The sequence below is a fragment of the Antechinus flavipes genome, chromosome 1 (assembly GCF_016432865.1).
Source record: "Antechinus flavipes isolate AdamAnt ecotype Samford, QLD, Australia chromosome 1, AdamAnt_v2, whole genome shotgun sequence".
NCBI classification, from domain to species: Eukaryota; Metazoa; Chordata; class Mammalia; order Dasyuromorphia; family Dasyuridae; genus Antechinus; species Antechinus flavipes.
This window is the reverse complement of record NC_067398.1, coordinates 629,201,313-629,221,655: the sequence shown is the minus strand read 5'-3', so window position 1 is coordinate 629,221,655 and position 20,343 is coordinate 629,201,313. Positions and strand designations below refer to the sequence as shown.

Sequence of the window (20,343 nt, the reverse complement as noted above, 5' to 3'; positions counted from 1 at the left end):
GGGGTGTGGAGAGCCCGAAGCCCCAAGGACTAAGACGCCCGAGTCCGTGCAGCTCCTCTCTTACAAAGCATTGCGCAACAGGCGGCCTGGGCTCGCGGAAGGAGGCGGAGGAGGAAGAAGGGAGGGCGGTCGGGGCTGCTGCGTGCAGAAACAGCAGCTGCGGGGACTGTCGGGGAGAAGAGGGCGGGGCCGCAGCGGCTATAAAGCGCCCTCGCCAGTCAGCGCCCGGACATAAACAAACCTCGCGGTCTGCTACACTCTTGCTGCGCTCACCCACGCGTTCGGGCTCCGAGTTCCCTAGCTGGACCCTAGACAAGGGCGCGGCTAAGTGGCTTCCTCGGATCGGCGCTTCTCATCTCCCAATCCTTTCTTTCCCCCCAGGTAAGGCGAGCTATTCGCCCCCCAACTCCACCACGTGGACCATGATGGGGAGCCCCGGGGTCGTTGGTTTTTCCTTTCCGCCTGAATTGAGACCCGCGCCTTGGAGCCTTGGGACCCCGCTGTGCGCCCCGGGCGCAGTAGGCTGCTCGGGTGGGCGGGGTGCCCTACGCTCATTGCAAAACTTGGGGAGAAAGGGGTGCTGGGGGTGGCAGGGATCAGGGGTTTGGGGCTTGATGGGTTAGAGAACGCGGTGTCGGCTGCTACGTGGAGGTGAGGCAAGAGGGCTTAAAATGGGTGTGCTCCACCCAGTTCCTCTAGGGTGACCCCAAGAGCCCTAGGTGGGAGCCGCGACCCCTTCCGATGGAAGTCTGAATTATGAGGGCGTATGTGTACACACATCGAAGGAGGGTTGTGAACACCTGGCACACTTAGCCCTGGTTCCGTGCCCAACTTCACAGCTGGCGCCTCTGCTCGGGGAATCATGCGCAGCGTGGACGCTTCCCGGGTTTGGGCCAGAAGAGAGAGGCGGGCCAGAGTATAGACCAGAAGCCCAGAATAGGGCGCTTCAGCAGAGGAACCTCTCCTGAGACAAGGGCAGGGGGTAGCGTGTGGGCATGGGCGTGCTACCTTGAGTGCACGAAATGTGATGCACACTTGTGGAAAAAAAGGGAATGCGAGTGAGTATTTTGACAAAAAGGGTCGATTGTGGGTTTCGATCTATGGCCAGGGACTGGGAGGTGACGGAAAGAGAAGGAAGATAAAGCCTGCCGAGCGTGAAGGATGGGGGTTGGGAGGGGTGTCTTGCTGCTCCTGGGATGCTAGGATGGCGGAGCTGTTCTGTTATCCGATTCATTTAATACTTTTAAATGACTCGGTTTTAGAGAGTAAGCCTTAAGCACCTCTCCTCCTTCCCCCCCGCATTCCCCTCCTTGCCACTCCTGGCCGACCTTCCTTTCTCACCCTCAGTCCGGCCAACCCCTATGGTTTACAAGTAGTGGAAACAGCTGGAAGCGCGAAGATAATTCTTCTGCAAGTAGCTTTGCCGCTGGCTTGATTTTGCTTCTTTGAAAGTCGAGGAAAGGCTAGATAGGGATAGTAGACACTGTCCTTTCTGGGAAAAGTGCTTGCGCCTGTCCGGTTACGAACAGAAGCTGCGATTGATGCTCTCTCTGATTCGTCTGACTTTTTCCCCTTCTTGTCTCCTGGAGGGCTGCTTCTTGGGCAGGAGATGTTTTTGGAAATGGGAGTTGGATTTGAGAAGATGCAGTTCTGCCCTCTTGCTTTTGAGACTGGCAGGGAAAGAGCCCACCCAGGACTTGGACGTCAGGAGACTTTAGTCCCTTTTTTCATCTCACTTGCGCTTCAGTTCCCCAGACTGTATATCCGTTTGAAAAGCCTTCCTCTCTGCTCTTATCGCCGATCTCCTAGACTTTTTTTTTTAATCCCAACTACAAAAATCCCACCTTCTACTAGAAACCTTTCCCAAGCCCTTATCATTCTAATATTTTCTATTTATCTCGCACCTAACTTGCTTTGTTTGTATCTGCATTGGCTCCACCCATTAGATTGTGAGTTCCTGGAGGACAGGGACTATTTTTATATACCCTGCATAGATAGCACAATAATTACTATCGGGCGTGGAATTGATTAAAGTGAAAGAGTTGGACTAGATCAGCCTTTCCCCGAGGACCTCAGAGGGTTAATGAATAGATTTCAAGTGGTCTGTGAATCTTCAAGGGAGAAATAAATTGCACCTTTATTTTCATTAATCCTTACCTGAATCCCAGTATTAAAATTTTAATTAATTTTTTTTTTTTAAGAAAGGGTACAGGGTTTTCTCTAGACTATCAGGTTACAGGGGAGGAGTGACTCATGATACTAATAAAGCTAAGAACCTCTGATGATGGTTTCAAGTCCCTTCCAAGTCTTAATTCTAAATTTGCTGGACTCTGTGTTAAACCCTGTGGAAACCTATAGAAAAATTACATTCCAGAATACTCTGGTTGTCCTATTTCTCTTTTTGCTGAAAAGCTCATTTTGTGATTTTAGGAGATGTCTTTTTTTTTTGTCAGTTTAAATAGACTTTGTGTAAGGGTCCTAAGTTATTTCCTTATACCTCTAAAGCAGCAACTTCTCAGAAGACTCAAAGTATCTCCTTGGCAGATCTGGGGTTGGTGCCTGTGGAACAAATGATATTCTATCTTTATTGATTGTTTTTTTCTTCCTACAATAGTATTATATCTTTATTGATTGTTAGCTACAGCTGCCATTATCTTCACTGGCCATGGTTACCATTCCCATTTCATAGATAAGGAAAACAGGCTAGATTACAGTGCCTTGTCCAGGATCACACAGCAAGGGACTAGAAGAACTTGGACTCTGATTCAGTTTTCTTGCTTCCTAAGTCCTCAGTCTACCTGGCTTGATTTCCAGTTTTCTGGGCAAGGGCTATATTGGATGACCTCTAGGATGACTTGACTTACTTATCTCAAATCTTCTTCAAAGGGCAGTTGAAAATAAGACTTTACTGAGTATATAATAAAAGGAATGTCAGAACATAAGTTACGAGATGGTAGAGCTGGAAGGAATTCTTAGAATTTAGAATGTTAAAACACTGCCTGTTCCATGCTAAATAGTATTAATAACAGCTAGTATTTATATAATACTCTAAGATTTACAATTATTATTTCACTTAATCCTTATAACAATCCTGGGAGGTAGATGCTATTACAGATGAGAAAACTTGAGGCAGGCAAATTCCAGAGTCTTGTCACACAGCTAGTATCTAGGACTGCATTTGAGATTGGTCTTCCTGAATTCAAACCCTGGGCTCTCAACTGCTCCATCTAGCTGCCTCCTGGAAAGATGAGGAAGTTGGACCAGAGCAGGGCTTCTTAACATTTTTAATGTCATAAACCCTTTTGACAACTGAAGCCTATGGACCTCTACTCAGAATAAAGCTTTGCATAAAATAAAATCCATAGTATTTGGAATGATCGAAAATTGCATGTTTCATATCAAATTATTAATAACAGCTAGAATTCATATAATGCAGCATGTAATTGCATTTATTATTGCATAATTGCAATTATGTTGCTGCCCTCAGCTGTCTTAAAGGCCATTCCAGCTGGAAATAATATTTTTCAACAAGTCAGTCCTTATTTATTAAGCACCCTGTTTGCCAAGCACTATGTTGTATGCTGGGGATACAGAGGCCAGTTTTTTCCCAAAAGCAACAACAGAAGCATCAAAACCAAAGATTTATTAATCCATAGTGAAAATTCAAAGAAATAGTCTCTGTTCTCAAAAAGCTTGTTCTTTCAGGGAAGCAACAGTCTACAAAAATAAATACAAGGTAATTGGGTAGAGGTCAGAAAGACCCCAGTTTGCATCTGACCTCAAACACTCACTAGCTGTGTGACCCTTGCTAATCAGGTAACCTCTGTTTACATTATAGAAGGAAATGGCAAACCACTAAAATATTTTTGCCAAGAAAATCCCATATAGTTTCAGGAAGAGTTGGACTCAGCTCAACAATAATATGAACAAAGCTATTACTCTCCAGCTAAGAAGACTGGAAAATGTTTCCTGAAGAAGGTGATCTTTGGGTGGAGCAGTAAGAACCACCTAGGATTCTACTAGGCAGAGGTGAGGAATGAGTGCTTTCCAAGCATGTGGGAAAGAGCCAGTACAAAGAGTGTGAGAAGAGATGAAAGTCTGAGTGAGAAAGAAAGTCCATTTCATTGGATGGGAGAGGATATGAAAGAAACTAGCTTATGGAAAGATACCTTGCCGGTTCATGGATCCAATCTGACCCAGGTTGCTACCTTTGAAATAGACAAGGAAATTGAGGTCCCTAAGCAGGAGGAGAGTGGGATGTAGAGATGGGGACTAGAATCTAAGTGAACTGTTCAAGGTCAGATCCGGCATTAAATCCTTTGCCATTTGTCCCACTGAAAAGGCCAATTCCCATTTTAATAATTTTATTTTGTTTTTCAGAGTGGGTGTGTAGACAGTAATAATGATAGAAATCTAATTTTTGTGAGGCTCCCAAGAGATGGGGGCGGGTTGTTGGAAGGGGAATAATCTAAATCATACATTCATGAGAGACCGAAAAACAAACTGGGTGACAGTGGGAGAGGCTGGGAGGTTGTTAGTAGGATTCCATTTACCCTTGTGATGGGGAACGATTCAGAACCCTACTGTTTGCCCCTTTGCTTTAAAAAAAAAAAACTAGGGCACATGACCTGAACTGCACACCCACTGGGAAAGAAAGATAGTATTGTTTGATAGTGGCCCTCACACTAACCAAGCTTGCCTGGAAAGAACAACAGAGCATGAGTCAAAGATTTTTGTACCTTCTAGACGCCCAAGATGACTCAATGTTGGAAATTCTTGCATTTGAAGCTGGAAGGGAGCTTAGAACAGATACATTGGAGCTGGAAAGAGGTCTTGAAACTGCATTGGACTATAAAATGGTATCATTTGCACCCTTGAACAGAGGGAATTGGAAGAGTTCTTAGAATGCTAGAACAGAATCTTAGAATCTGCAGTTGGGAGGACCATCTCATAAGACCATCTGCTTTCTACATGCAACCTGACTAAGGAATTCTTTCTACTATGTCCCTTCCTCATTAGTGACTCAGGAAGAATGATACTTGTTTTTGAAAGGCTACTGTGTAGAAAGGAGATTAGATTTTTTCAGTTAACTTCTAGGGGCAGAGTCTAGCTATGGGTGAAAGTTGTTAAAAAGCTAATTAAGCTAATAGGAAAAACAACAACAAAGAAATTTAAAATGCCAAACTTTCTAATTCCTTGAGCTATTGAGCTGCCTCCAAGAGAGTGGGTTTACTTCTTTCTGGAGCTTTGAAGCAGACTGAGTACCCCATTTTCTTGGTTGTGTTATAGGGGACATTTTTAGTTAGGGGTGAACTTAAATGCCTCCTGTGGTATTTTAGGACTCTGAAATTCTGTGATTTCTGGTGGTCCTGACTCGTGGAAGACCTGGAATGAGGGCACCCAGTCACTCTTTAAATATAGAAAATTGAGGCCCAAATGAATGGTTTAATACCACCTGCATAGTAAATAGGTGGGATTGCACCCAAGTCTTGACCCTGAAATCTGACGCTCTTCCAATGTAGACTGACTTGAAATTTAATTCTTGGAGTCCAGCCAGACCATAGCATGTATTTTCCTTGCCTGGACAATAGCAATGACTCAGCCACACTCAAGAGTTTGAGAAATGTTTGGGAGATATAGATACATAGATAGATAGATAAATATAGATATACACACCTGTGTGTGTGTGTGTGTTATTTATATATGTTTATTTATTTATTTTTTCTTTCTCCCTGACTTGCATCTCTTTCAGTTTTATATTTGATGAAAAGGGCCTTGTGGATAATCTGCTTTAAGAGGCCTCCCAGTAAGCCCAGAGTCTTCTTTATCTAAGAAGTAAATCTTAGGGATTCTTCTAATTCCTGTTACTGTTTCCCTGACATCGGCCTGGCCTAAGGCCTGCCCATATGTGGCCTTCTTCCTCCACTTTTACCCTGTCAAATCTAAGGTGAGGTGTGTAACAGAGACTTTCATTAGTATATACATTTGGTACTGAAATACCAAGTACCTCAGAGTACAGTTTGTAGAACTGAGAGACTGGAATCCAGCCTTGCCTTAAACTCTTTGGGAGATACTGGGCAAAGTAAGTCATTTCAAGACTCATTTTCCTCATTTATAAAATAGGAATTACACTACTTGAACTGCTTACCTCGTGGGGTCTCCTGAGAATCAAATGAGATAATGGATCTTTTTTAAAAAAAAAAAAAAAAAAAAAAAAAGGGAAAATTGATGGGTTTAACCATCCATATGGGAAAATTCAAGCGGATGAAAAATTGTAAATGTCCAAATCATGCTAAACTTCTATATGGGCAATTAATAGAACTTATCTGTCTGAGTGTATATGTGTTTATAGATATCTACATATGTCTGTTATATATGTGTGCGTGTGTATATATATAAATATATATACATATTATATATTATATATTTTTCATAAACAGATGTATATGTGTGTGTGTGTGTGTGTGTGTGTGAATTATACAACTAGCTAATAAAAAAAGCAGAATGTGTTCAGAGCCATAATGATACTGTGGATTTGACTCTGGGACCAAAGACCTGAGTTCAAATTCTGCCTGTGATACTTATTATACATGAAAGGTTAGGTCATATGGTGATAATATATGTGCTTGTGCATGTACCTATACATATATATGCACACACATTTAACATAACCAGGTACATTTAACAATTTATACAAATAACTAAAAAACAAAACCAAAAAAAAAAACTAGAATGTAAGTTAGAGCCATGATGATATTGTGGATTTGACTCTAGAGCCAAAGACCTAAGTTCAAATTCTGCCTGTGATACTTATTACCATGTGATCTAATTCTCATGTATATGTGTGCATGTATATGTGTGTATACACACACACACACACATAATATGCATATTTAATATAAACAGATCTATTTAACAATTTATACAAATAATTAAAAAACGTAATTAGAGCCATGATGATATTGTGGATTTGACTCTGGAGCGAAAGACCTGAATTCAAGTTCTGCTTATGATACTTATCATTGTGATCTAATTTCTCAGTTGTCTGTGTATGTATATATATATATATATATATATATATATATATATGTATATATACATATATTTAACATAAACAGATGTATTAAAAATGTATACAAATGATTAAAAAAAATGCAGAATATATTAGAACCATAATGATCTTGTGGATTTGATTCTGGAGCCAAAGACCCAAATTCAAATTCTGCCTGTGATAACTTACCACTATGTGGCCTAACCTCTCAGAGCCTTGGTTTTCCTCATCTGTAAACTGGGAGTGGGATAAAATGTTTTCTAAACCCTGTGATCTGTATGTATATTGGATCCTTTCCCAAATAGTCTCTTCCTTTTAATACATGCTAATTATGCCTTTAAAGGAAATCCTTCTGTTATGGTGAATGCCATTGTAGCCCAGGGGCAGACACAGGTTCCAAATAAGTGTGTGTTTGTTTTTTGTCATGCCCTACTGTAGTAACATTGGCATTGTTCATAGGATTACAGTGAATTCTCTAATAGCCACTGGGCACATAATTGCCCAGGAATCAAGTTCAGGGAATAGTCCTCTAGTAAAGTAAAAACCTCTTCTTTTCCCCCTGGTGGTTATCCTTCGGGTCCCCTCTGCTCCAGTATTTTCATGCCAGGAAAAACCTCAAGCCTGCCAAAATACCATCTAGACAAAAAGACCTACAAGATCCAGGAACTCAGCAGAGGGGAAAAGGTGGGTGGGGTGCAGGGCCCTTCCCTCGGTCCCCTGCTGTGAGCTGAGCAAGTTATTTTCCTCTTGATTGGCTCAGTGCCACATTTAGCACAAGGGGGTCTGTCTCCCAGCCCCAAAGACTGGGAATGTGCAACCAGTAGCATTCCCTGGACCCAATAATACTGTACTGCCATGATCCTGCCCAACCTCCCAGAACTTCCAGACAAGGACTTTTTTTTAAGGGTTATAAACCTTTAAGTTGCAAATACTTACACATTTGCCTTAAGCCATTAACTAGTCTAAAGTCAGCCTGGAATCATAATCTCTGGCACCTATTAATTGTGTAAACTGGAGAAAGTTGATGCCTTAGGCCTTATTTTTATTTATTTATTTATTTTTTCAATCTGTAAAATGCAGAGATTGGACAGAAGGATCCTTATAGGGGCAGCTAGCTTAGAGTCCTGAAGTCTTTTAAGTATAAATTCAGCTTCAAATACTTCCTAGTTGTTTGATGCTGCAGGCAAGTCATTTAATTTCTGTCTGCCTCAGTTTTACCATCAGGAAAATGGGGATAATAATAGTACCTACCTACCTGTATAAGAAAATTATCAATTTGTAATTGTAAAGTGTTTAGTGTATAGTGCTTGGCATTTAGTAAGTACCATATAAATTTACTGGGCCCCTTCCAGCATTAGGAAATTAGCAAGCTAGTCTTCTTTAATACTTCTTTGTCCCTTTGAGATATAAGTATTTTTTGCCAGTAGCTTTTTTCAAAAGTCCATTTGGTTCATGACTTTCCCAGTGCTTTTAACTAGTTTTTTTTCCCCTCCCACCCCAAGTTCTCTTGTAGTTACCGATTAAATGTAGTACTGACTACTAAAAAGTATAATCTGGCTTTACTAGATTATTGTAAACTCTGGCACCAGAACCATGCTTTATCCAATCCAGGTGTCTGCCAGGAGACCAGGACTTGGCCAGTATGGTTCTAGTCTCCTTTGCTTAAAGAATCCATTCAGTCCTTGCATTGCTAATGGAAAGGGCATGTCAACTCCCAATCCCTCAGACTAGACCAGGAGTTATTAACTTATGGCCTATGAACTTCGTTTTTTAAATCAGAATAACCATATTTTAATATAATTGATTTCCTTTATAATTGCCTTTTTTATTTTATTTTTACTCATTTTTATTTTATTTTTACTCATTTTAAAATGTCCATAAAAATGTCCAAAGAAGTCCATAGTCAAACTTCCAAAGAGTATTCATACCACAAAAAACTAGGTTAAAAACCTTTGGGCCTAAGCCCTAAGATGCTTCCAATATAGAATGTCTCCCTGTCAAACATTTTTAACCTGGGGTCATCTCCCCTCTGCACACACAGGGAGACGTGGTCCCTTTAATATCATATTCTTCAGAGGTCTGACACATGATGGTCACTCCTTGGAGACTTGGACCCTTTAATATTGATATTTTTCAGAGGCCTGGCACATGATGGTCACTCCTTGGAGATGGGGAGCCTTATTTTAGTAGAAAAGACATTCCTGTCAAAGGACTTGAAATAGTCCCCTTAACTTGTGTGGGCTTCATCTGTAAAATGAGGTTAGACAAGATGATCCCTTTCTAAGGTCCCTTTTCAACTCTGATTCTAGGCTGTTTTAAATCTGTGACTTAACCACAGGGCTCTGCATATAAATTCAATAATAAATAAATTAGTAATTTAATAATAAACAAGGCTGGTTGTTATCCCTATGATTTAAGTATTCTAATCCCATTATAACGAATAAGATATAATTTTCACTACAGGGGAGAGGAATGGGAATGGCAGTAGAAATTTTTTTGTATTGGATGTTTTTATGGCATTTATCAAACTCATTAACCTTGAGAATTTGAATATTCTCCTTCCCTCCCTCTATTAAATTTTTTTTTTTTTTTAAAGAGAAACGTTTTTTACCTAACAAATAATAGACTCACACTTTCTTGTTTATGGTTTCTGTAAGAAAACATTTAAAATTAAGTTTGCCAACATTCTTGCAGGCTTGGGGCTGAAAAAGGGCCAAGAATGTGTTTCAAGAAGCTGCATTTTGATTTCTATTAGTTAGTCCTGGGCAAAAAACTTTTTTAACTAGTTCTCCCCAAAGTGAAGTAGGAGATCTGAGAGCGTCCAGCTGATGTTATGAACCATGCACTCAGAGCTCCAGGAAGACCTTTGACTCTGTATTTGGGAAGGAGGAAGAAGAGGAAGAAATAGGGATGGTAGTTAAAATTCAAATAAGCTATAATAAATCATCAACAGAATTTTTAAAAATCCATCTTCTGAAGAGCGTACTGCTCTGGAAAGGACATTCAGCTCTTTGAAGTTAGCCACTGGGAAATGGATGCACAATATAAGGCATGTTAATAGGATTGAAATATATCTGGATGTGACTGCAATGGAAGAAATCAGTGATTGATGATCAGTGGAAAACTTTCCAGCAAGCCTCCTTACTCTGTCCCCACTCATTGGGCCCCTTACCCTATCCTAACCCGAAATCTCCTACCAAGTCTGTTTTTATCTTAACAATCCAAGTGTAAGTCATTTTTAGGTCGTGTGTGATGATTTAAAAAAAAAAGTCATAGGAAGTTGTGGAAGAAAATAAAGGACAGAAAGAGAGGGCCACTTGTTGAGACTTGTTGAGATTTCATTGAGTAGTGGGGGAGAAGGAATTGTTCAGATGTGGAAATTCTTTGCATTGATGGTAGATTGGAAATTCATCCTACTTTAATTTGTGATCTCGGTGACCTGGGGCAAACAAAAGCCTAGGAGGTGAACATTCTCATGATCCCCATTTTACAGATGCAGAAATTGATATAGATTACAGTTAAGTGAACTTACCCAGAGTCACACACCCAGTGTCTGAGTCTGCATTTGGACTCATATTTCTGACTCTGGGCCCAACACTAATGCCTTAGAGTATCTTAGAATCCTGGAATCCTTCACTGGCAATTGGAAGAACCTTCAAGGTCACCTTCTTTAGTCCCCTATTCCAGGTGGGCACTTAAGTCACTGGTAATTGGTTGGATGATTTAGTGTCTAAAGGAATTTGACGCAGGTTTTCTGGTTGAGTGAATAAACTCTTGAGGTTTTCAAACCTTATGTTCCTTGTTCAGGTTTTGTTGGGCAAGACACACAGCTAAACAGTAGCTCCCTGAGGTCAGCAGCCCTTCAGAACCAATACTTATTAATCTGGAGTTTGCCCGGCTCCGCCTTGAATCCCAGGCAGGGATGGCAAGGATAGAACCTATCTTCTGGACAGTCCTGAGTATATGTACTTCCAAGGGATCTTTGGGACTGCGATATGTTCCTGGATGCCGATTTGGAGAGAAGATAACTTCATTAAAAATAGTAGCTAGTCAGGTTTTACTGAAAGGCTACTGAGGGTGGGCAGTGGAGGAATTGGGGTTCAGTGATAATACCTAGCTTTACCTTTATGAAATGCATTACAAATCCTAGCTCCTTTTGTTCTTACAGCCTCCTTGTGTGGTCAGGTGTAAATGTTTTTATTATTTATCCCCACTTTACAGATGAGGAAACAGACTGGCTAAATGACTTTCCCAACATTACACAGCTAGGACAGTCTTCCTGATTCTACTCTGTCCACTAACTGTTTATTATGATGGTAATAATAGCTCCTGCCGTGTCTCCTTCTCTCACTTCCCTATTTCTGTCAGTTAAACCCACCATCTGTTGCCTGTCCAGACTCTTTTGCCAAAATACCATAGTTCTGTCTTAACTCTTCCCTCTCCTGAGGAGACTATCAAGTCTTATTGATTGCATGTTTTTTGACAACTTTTGGACTCTTGGAATTTATTATCAAAGCCCTGTCTGGGCCTCTGAGGTCTTAAATGGTGACTTTTCTCCAGTCTCCTACCAATATCATAATAGTACTGTGACCACAGGTTATGTGGATGTGTATGTCTGTACAAAAAAAAAACAAACAGAAATTTCCACCATTTCATAGAAGTCTTTCAGTGTTTCTCTGAATTCCTCACGTTCACATTTGTGTGTGTGTAATAATAGTCTGTTATGTTTATGTACTATGATTTGACCTGCCATTTATGGGTTATTTGGAAACTGTTATACTGCTATGTTATTTTGGTCCATATTTGGACCATTTGGTCCTTTCTGTCTATCATTTTAGTGACTATCCATAGTAAAAGAGGAAGAAGTTGAATCAAAAGGATTAAGGGACTTGGCTTTATTAAAGTGATGGAAATTTATTTCAAGACAAGTAAAAGTCAGAACAGGATCTGGCATCCCACTATTACATCTTTCTACCTTAATATTGTACCTAGTTCTGTTCAGAGCTTTAGCTATTGTTTTCCCAGCCTTGTCTTTATTTCTCTTATTACTTATGCATTAGATGTCCTTTGCTCTTTTCTCTACTTTAGTTTTCCACCCCTCCATCCTTTCCTCCCTTCCATCAGTCAAGGTAATATGTTTTCTTCTGTTTATGTCTCTTTACTTAACTTACCTTGTAATAATTCTATACCTCTTAATGATATTAATTATAATATATTAATATTAAAATATCATTATATAATTAATATATTAATGTTAAAGTCTCCATCACTTAATAAATGTCTCCAGTACTTAAATACAAAATGTCTCATTCATATTCTTTCATTATAACTAATATGAATAAAATTAAACAAATCCTCCATCACTTAATAATATTAATAAATGGCAACAAAAAGTCTCCAGTACTTAATAAAAAATAAGTTTCATTTGTATTCTTTCACTTTAATATTAATAATATTAAACAAACAAATGGCAACAAAAAGTCTCCAGTACTTAATAAAAAATAAGTCTCATTTGCATTCTTTCACTCTACACATCCAGCTGGTTGCCAAATTTTATTCTATTTCCATAACATCTTATGTGACTGACCTCTTTTCTGCTCACACAGCTACCATCTTTATTCAGTCCCTTATCAGCACAACCTTCAAATTGGTCTCTCCCTGACTCAAGTCTCTGCTGACAGGGGTATCTTTAGTTGTCTCCTCATTAAATTCCAGTGGCTTCTTATTGGTTCAAGGATAACAAAAGTAAACTCTTCTATTTGTCTTTTTAGCCTTAAATAAACCTGAAAATTTACCCTTTCCTAAACTCTATACTCTGGCCAAATTGTCTGGTATCTTACAGATGAGAAACTGAGTCTGATCCCATTTTTCACCTGCTGCATACTTCCAAAAGTGGTTAAATCAATTTTTAAGTTGAAAGGAAATTTTATCTAGTCCCAAATTGTTAAATAATTGGACATAATCATTCACCAAACTTTTAATTAAGTACTTATTTTGTGCAGTGTTATAGGCTAACTTGGCTAGACTCTGGGGCAATAATTTATTTTCTCAGACATTCAGTTTTTGTCTTATCCAATGTATAGTTCCCAACTCGTGAGATACATTCCCTGCCTTAATGTATCTTAAGTCTTAATAGGATGAGATACAAACAATGATTACTGTAACATGCAGTCATAAAATATAGACTCTGGACTCCACAAGGTTACAACCTAATAGAGAAAGGTGTGTGTAGGGGATGAAACATACAATGAATAAGATGTGGATTTCAGAAAATACACTGGGCTCTGTCTTATGATTGCATTTGTCCCATATATTCTGTTCTTCTTGGATTCTCATAATACTCCTGTAAATTAGGCAGGCTTAATGCAGATTGAAAGCCAAGGGAAGAAGCCAGATCTGTATAGCTTTAGAACTGGAAGGGATGTGTGAGATACAGACACTCCCAAGCATGAAGGGTAGAGGGTAATGGCCTTAATCTTGGGGGCAAAAATCTGAAAGATGAAGAAATTTGCTCTTTTGGAAGTCATACTTTTCACTTCTTGATATCATTTCTTGATTCCTTTCCCAGAAATGTCCATTTTAGGGAACCAGTATTGGGGGTGGATGGGTAAGAATAATAATAAAAAAAAAATTCTATTTGGCTGCACTACATATCACTCTATTTTACCAGTGAAAAAACTGTGACTCAAAAGTTATACCAGGGCTTCCCATTACAAAACCAGTGGGTTCCTTCCCAACCCTTCCCCTTTCTTCTGAACACACTCTTGGTTGGATTAGAAATCTAGTCTTGATTTTTTTAACTGTGTCCCTTGTCTTCTCATAACCCCCCTAATTAGATTAATTTATTGAATAAATTAATTTAATTAGACTCTCCCTGAGGGTCAGGACTGTTTTTTAAGCTCTGGCTTGGCAAATTGTAGTCACTTAAATAGTCAGTCATTAAACAAGGGTCCATTATATGTAGACTGGCCCCAGTCCCCAGATCTTTTATTATGTGGGTACCATTGACACAGGCACATTAGCTAGCCCTTCCATTAATCTTGGTTCTTTAAGCATAGCCAGTTCATCTTCTTTTGCAATCATATATCTTTGGTATGTCCTTTCTGCAGCTTATTTGCTGAAAAACCTGTAATATTTTACTTAACATCACCATGAATGAGCCTTTCCATCATCCTTGGGGTGCCCTGCCATTTAATTCTTTAGAGCCTGGCAATATATGACTTGCCATCAAGTTAACAAGTGTTTATTAATTATAATATTTACTAAATGTCAGGCACTGTGCTAAGTGCTGAGGCTACAAAAATTGGCAGAAACCATGGTAGTTGCTACCCCACTCACATTCTAATAGGGGAGACAACGGACAAATAACTTTATATGCAAGATGTCAAATCTTGCAGCTCTTTGGCTTTTGTGAGATTAAAGAAAAAGGGGCCCAAAGAGACTTGAGTGGCATGTGCTCAGAAATATAGCAGAAACACAGAAACCTTGCTTCTGCTACAGGGTTATCTAGAACCCAAGCTTGCATATGATTCATGCATCTACCATCTCTTTTAAGTGGGTTTTTGTTTGTTTATTAGATAGGACACTGAGTGTGAATCACAAGGACTTTTTTCCTCTTTCTTTTTTCTTTTTTTTTTTGCTCTAAGGGAATACTGCCAGGCCCCCAAGTTTTGGAATGTCCCTGTGACTGTGTAGGCGAGGTATTCTGCTGGCTGGGCCCTCATGACCACGGGCACGCTGACTTTGCAAAGCCCCAAAGGAAAAAAAAAAAAACAAAACTTTTTCCCTCTGTTCCTGCCCCTTCTCTGCTACCCTCCCCTTTTTTCTACCTACCCCTCCCCTCAATAGAAAAATTTGCTGATCCAATACAAACTTTGTCTCATGAGAGATGAATAATGAAGTCATTGGGGTTGTCTTCCTGGGGAAGTGGTGCTGTTGCTACATGGAGGAATTCAGCCCAAAGTAGTGGGGGTGGAGGAGAGAGTGAGCACATATGCATGTGTACACAGTGTCCACTTTGCAATCAGTTTATTTTTTAAGAATTGGATTGAGATCAGCGTCTGCCATGGAGTTGCCTGAGATACCTTTATTTATCTGGAGATTCTCATGGAGTTGGGGAGATAGTGCTACTAAGAGAAACTGACAAGGTCCAAATTATTAAGATTTTCGTGGAGTTGGGGAGATAGTGCTACTAAGGGAACTGACAAGGTCCAAGTTATTGAGATGCTTGTGGAGTTGGGGAGATAGGGCTACTAAGGGAACTGACAAGGTCCAAGTTATTGAGGTTCTTTTGGAGTTGGGGAGATAGTGCTACTAAGGGAACTGACAAGGTCCAAGTTATTGAGATGCTTGTGGAGTTGGGGAGATAGTGCTACTAAGGGAACTGACAAGGTCCAAGTTATTGAGATGCTTGTGGAGTTGGGGAGATAGTGCTACTAAGGGAACTGACAAGGTCCAAGTTATTGAGGTTCTTTTGGAGTTGGGGAGATAGTGCTACTAAGGGAACTGACAAGGTCCAAGTTATTGAGGTTCTTTTGGAGTTGGGGAGATAGTGCTACTAAGGGAACTGACAAGGTCCAAGTTATTGAGGTTCTTTTGGAGTTGGGGAGATAGTGCTACTAAGGGAACTGACAAGGGCCAAGTTATTGAGATGCTTGTGGAGTTGGGGAGATAGTGCTACTAAGGGAACTGACAAGGTCCAAGTTATTGAGGTTCTTTTGGAGTTGGGGAGATAGTGCTACTAAGGGAACTGACAAGGTCCAAGTTATTGAGGTTCTTTTGGAGTTGGGGAGATAGTGCTACTAAGGGAACTGACAAGGTCCAAATTATTGAAGTTCTCGTGGAATTGGGAAGAGATAGTGCTACTACAGGGAACTGACAAGGTCCAAATTATTGAAGTTCTCGTAGAGTTGGGGACATAGTGCTACTAAGAGAAACTGACAAGGTGCAAGTTATTAGGAATAGACTTTCTTGGAATGGAGGACAAAATGGAAGTGATGTTAGATGCCACTAGTTTATTCCTTTCCATTTTGCATCTTGGGAAAGAATTCAATGGAGAAGTGATGACTTTAAAACCCTTATCTGAAGCTAAGCTCTTGGAGGTTAATCAGTTAGTAAGCTTTTATTATTTATTTATTATGTATCTGGTGTGTCCCAGGCATATTTGGTAGGCTCTGGAGACAAACAGAAAACATACAGGTACTACTCTGAATCCATGCACATAAATATATGCAAAATAGATGGAGAGTAAATACAATGAAATTTCAAAGGTAGGAGGAAGCATAAGAAGCTAGGAAAATGACGTTGTTATATTATTATAATTATGGAGACTATATTATAATATTGTTAATAGTTAACATTATATTAATGTTATCTTATTAATTGTAATCAATAATAATAGATAACATTTATATAGTGTTTACTCTATGCCAGATATTGTGTTAAGCACTTGACAATTATTATCCCATTTGAGATTCACAATAACTCTGGGAATTAGGTGCAATTATAGCACTTGACAATTATTATCCCATTTGAGATTCACAATAACCCTGGGAATTAGGTGCAATTATGATCCCCATTTTACAGATGAGGAAATTTTAGCAAACTTTAATTAAGTGACCTGTATTTAGATGTCCAGGGAATGGAATGAGCTGCCCCAAAAGTTAAAGAAAATCTTTTATTTTTGTTATATTATTAATTATAATTTTGTGGATTATGTTACAGTAGTTAATAGTTAACATTAGTATAATGTTATCTTGTTATATATTAATTATAATTAATATTTATGTAGTGCTTACCATATGTTGGGCACTGTGCTAAGCACTTTACAATTATCTCATTTGAGATTCACAATAACCCTGGGAATTAGGTGCAATTATGATGTCCATTTTATAGATGAAGAAACTTTAGCAAACTTTAGTTAAGTGATCTGCATTTAGATGTTCAGGAATGGAATGAATTGCTCCAAAAATTCAAGTATCTACAAAATATACATACGTCTCTAACATGTTGCTAATTTCATAAAGTCTAGGAAGGTGGGTCAGAGATTTGGGAAGAGGGGAACAGCACCATTAATAATTGAGGGATTTCTGAAGTGGGATTTGAACTGAGAATGGGCAGGATTCCAAGAGGCAGAAATTGAGAATTTTGCAAGTGATAGGCATGAATAAGCAAAGACATGGAAATAGGAGTAATGAATGCAGTAAATGAAGACACAGCTTTTGAGAGGTAGAATGTCAGGTTGTAGAGGGTCTTGAATGCCAGCATCAGGTGTTTCCTGTGTGCCAGGAACTGAGTAACCACTGGGAATATAAATACAAGGAAGTCACTCTCTGCCCCTCAGGGAGCTTACATTCTAATGGAAAAGACAATACAGAAAAGGGAGCTGAAAGGAAAAGTCGAGGTACCTGCCCACAAAAATGGTGGCAAGGTCCAGAAAGTCAAAAGCACAGCCATAAGGGGAATGAAACATCCCTGATCAAGGATTATTTTTTAAAGAGGTGATCCCAGGAAGGAACACCCCCATGGGAGAGGGCCAACCTGGGGGCAGAAGTTCCAGGAGTTGAGCGTCTTGGGACTGTGAGGAATATCTGAAGATCACACTAGTCCATTTATTAGCTGTGGGATTCTAAACAAGCAACTTTCTCGGGCTTCATTTCTTCACTTGTAAAATGAGGGCGTTTGCTTATTGCTGCTAACCTTATTAATTCAAGTTTACTTCCAATTTGAGCCCTTGCATTTTTTTTTTCCGCCCAAAATCTACAGAGGAAAAAGAATAACAAGACATTCATTTGTCCCAGTATGTAAGGAATCTGGCCTTTCTGGGGGTAGGGAGAGGAGAGTGTAGGCTGGAAAAAATTCACAGCAATTGATAGCAAATATGTTTCCCCTTTCCCCATGCAGCCCTCTCCCCCAATGGCTGGGGTTAATTTCTAGCAGAAGCTAGCCTCTGTGGGCCTTGGTGGTGGCGTGGTAGCAAGGGCCCTTACCTGGCACACAGCAGGCCTGACTTCCAGACCAGCCTCTGTCCCCCTGTGAGCTGGTGATTCCCAGCAAATCCCTTCTCTTGAGCCCCTTGGGATTTTCTGATTTTAACATGAGGTCATTGATTTAGGTGATCTCTGAGGATCCTCCCAGCTCTGACCTTCTGTGTTTCTGGGGTCCATCAGCTAATCTGAGGGTTCATGGTGTGGAGGGATGGGCAGGAACTGGGGGGAAGCCAATCTTGGGGTTTTTCATTATTTGTCTTTGCCTCCCACTGGGAGACTGGCTGCTCACCCTCCACCAGACACAGCAACCCAAAGACCTGTGGCCATGAATATTGAAAATGCTTCCTGTTTCACAGCTTGTATCCTCAGCTCCAGATAGGGCTGGCTCCCCGCTGTGCAGCAAATACCATATTTAGATTTTCCTCAGTGACTTCTTGCTTTTTTAGCTAAGGTCATAAGCTGGGTCTGCAGACCCCCAGGGTCTGTGCATAGATTTCCTGGGGTACATGAACTTGAAGGAGAATCTCTCTTCCCTCCCTCCCTGCCCTGTGCAAATGTGTGTGTGTATGTGTGTGTGTGTGTGTGTGTGTATGATATATATCTATATATAATATAGATATATATACTCATATATATAATGTACATATATATACTCATAATATTCTTGTTTATATAAATCTGTGTATATAAATAGACATAATATTTACATATAGGTATACATGTACATATGCATATATATTTTTGTTTATATAAATCTGTATTATACAAACACAAATCTTTGTATATAATATACATATGTATATATACACATTTTTGTGTTTGTATAAATCTGCATATATATACATACACATAATTTTGTATTTATAGAAGTCTGTATATATGTATATATATTTGTATATATAAATCTGTATATATACATATACATACAGGTTTATATAAACACAAATATATGTGTTATATGTGTATGCATATACAAATATATGTATGTATGTATACATTACATACATATTTGTGTTTATATAAATCTGTATATAAATATATCTATATATATATTTGTGTTTATATAAATATACACACATATTTTGTTATTATATAAATTTGTATGTATGTACATACACACACATACACACACACACAAAGTTATAATATAAAAAGAGAGTTTTTATTTTCACCAACCCCTAACTGAAGTTTCACATTTCCTTCAGTTATTTAAAGGGAAGAGGTCTGTGGTCTTCACTTGACTGCTCAAGGAGGCCCGTGACATCCAAATAGTTCAGAACCACCTAAAGCACCCAGTTTTCAATCTCACTTTTCTCTTTCTTCTCTATTACATCTAGTCTATATTGCCAAATTGGATTAGATATATGCAGACACTTGTGTCACCCAAGTTATTAATTGGGCTTGTGAAAAGGAAGGTTTGGGTGAAACAATGTTAGAGAAGTAATTTAATTCTTTTTTTTTTTTTTAAATAAAGTTTTTATTTTCAAAACACATGTATAGGTAGTTTTTAACAGTCATTTAGTTCCTTAGGTCTAAAGTTAAACAGAAAAGAAACTGAAGATTTAGAGGAGGGGGAGAAACGGGGAACTGGAAGATCTTTGATTTAGTATTTTAAAGACATTTGTAATTACACTTTGGTCTTGGTGTACCTGTACTGTTCTTTAAACTTTGCTGCATTCATTCATGGTACAGTGAACAAAGTGTTAGATTTGGATCTTCAGGTTACTGGAAGAAGGCGGTATGAGGACATAAAGGTATATGGCTTTAGGCAAGATGGCTCAGCTCTCTGAGCCTCAATTATTTCTTCTTGTGAAATATGAAAAATTCTATGTGAAATTTGCCCTTACATTCCTTCCAGCTCCAAAGCTGGTATGAAAACTCAGGGAGTCCTTGCTCTTTGTAGAATCCTACTAGGAGACTTAAAAAAAGATGTATTAAGGGTTGCCTGCCCGTGAAGAGATTATAGTCTATCAAACTGATGGTCTAATATTAAATGGCCTTAAAACAGGCTGTTTTTAAGTTCCATGAGAAAGAGAGAAAGAAAAGCAGCTGTAGGAACTATGAAATAGAGGGGAAAGGTCCTGTATTTGGAATAAGAAGATCTGGATTTTAGGCCCAGTATGTTCATGAGGTAACAGGTTGACTTTAAGCCAGGCCTTTCACCTTTCTGTGACAATACTTGTATGACTTCTCTTATAGTTATAAAGCTCAGTTGAGGGAACTTGAATGAATCCCTTTGGGATAAGTTAGAAATGCTGTACAAACGGAGAGGTTATCCCTGGGAGGCTTGACTTTATCCTATAC

General features: G+C 39.2%; 1 protein-coding gene across 1 annotated transcript in view; it reads left to right on the top strand.

Moving 5' to 3' along the window:
- Nucleotides 1-216: 216 nt before the first annotated feature.
- The window catches only part of NDRG1 (N-myc downstream regulated 1), a 77,272-nt gene continuing 57,145 nt past the window's right edge, over nucleotides 217-20,343 (top strand). The window contains exon 1 of the mRNA XM_051971122.1: nucleotides 217-381. The gene's annotated coding sequence lies outside the window, so the exon portion shown is untranslated. The remainder of the gene's footprint in view (nucleotides 382-20,343) is intronic.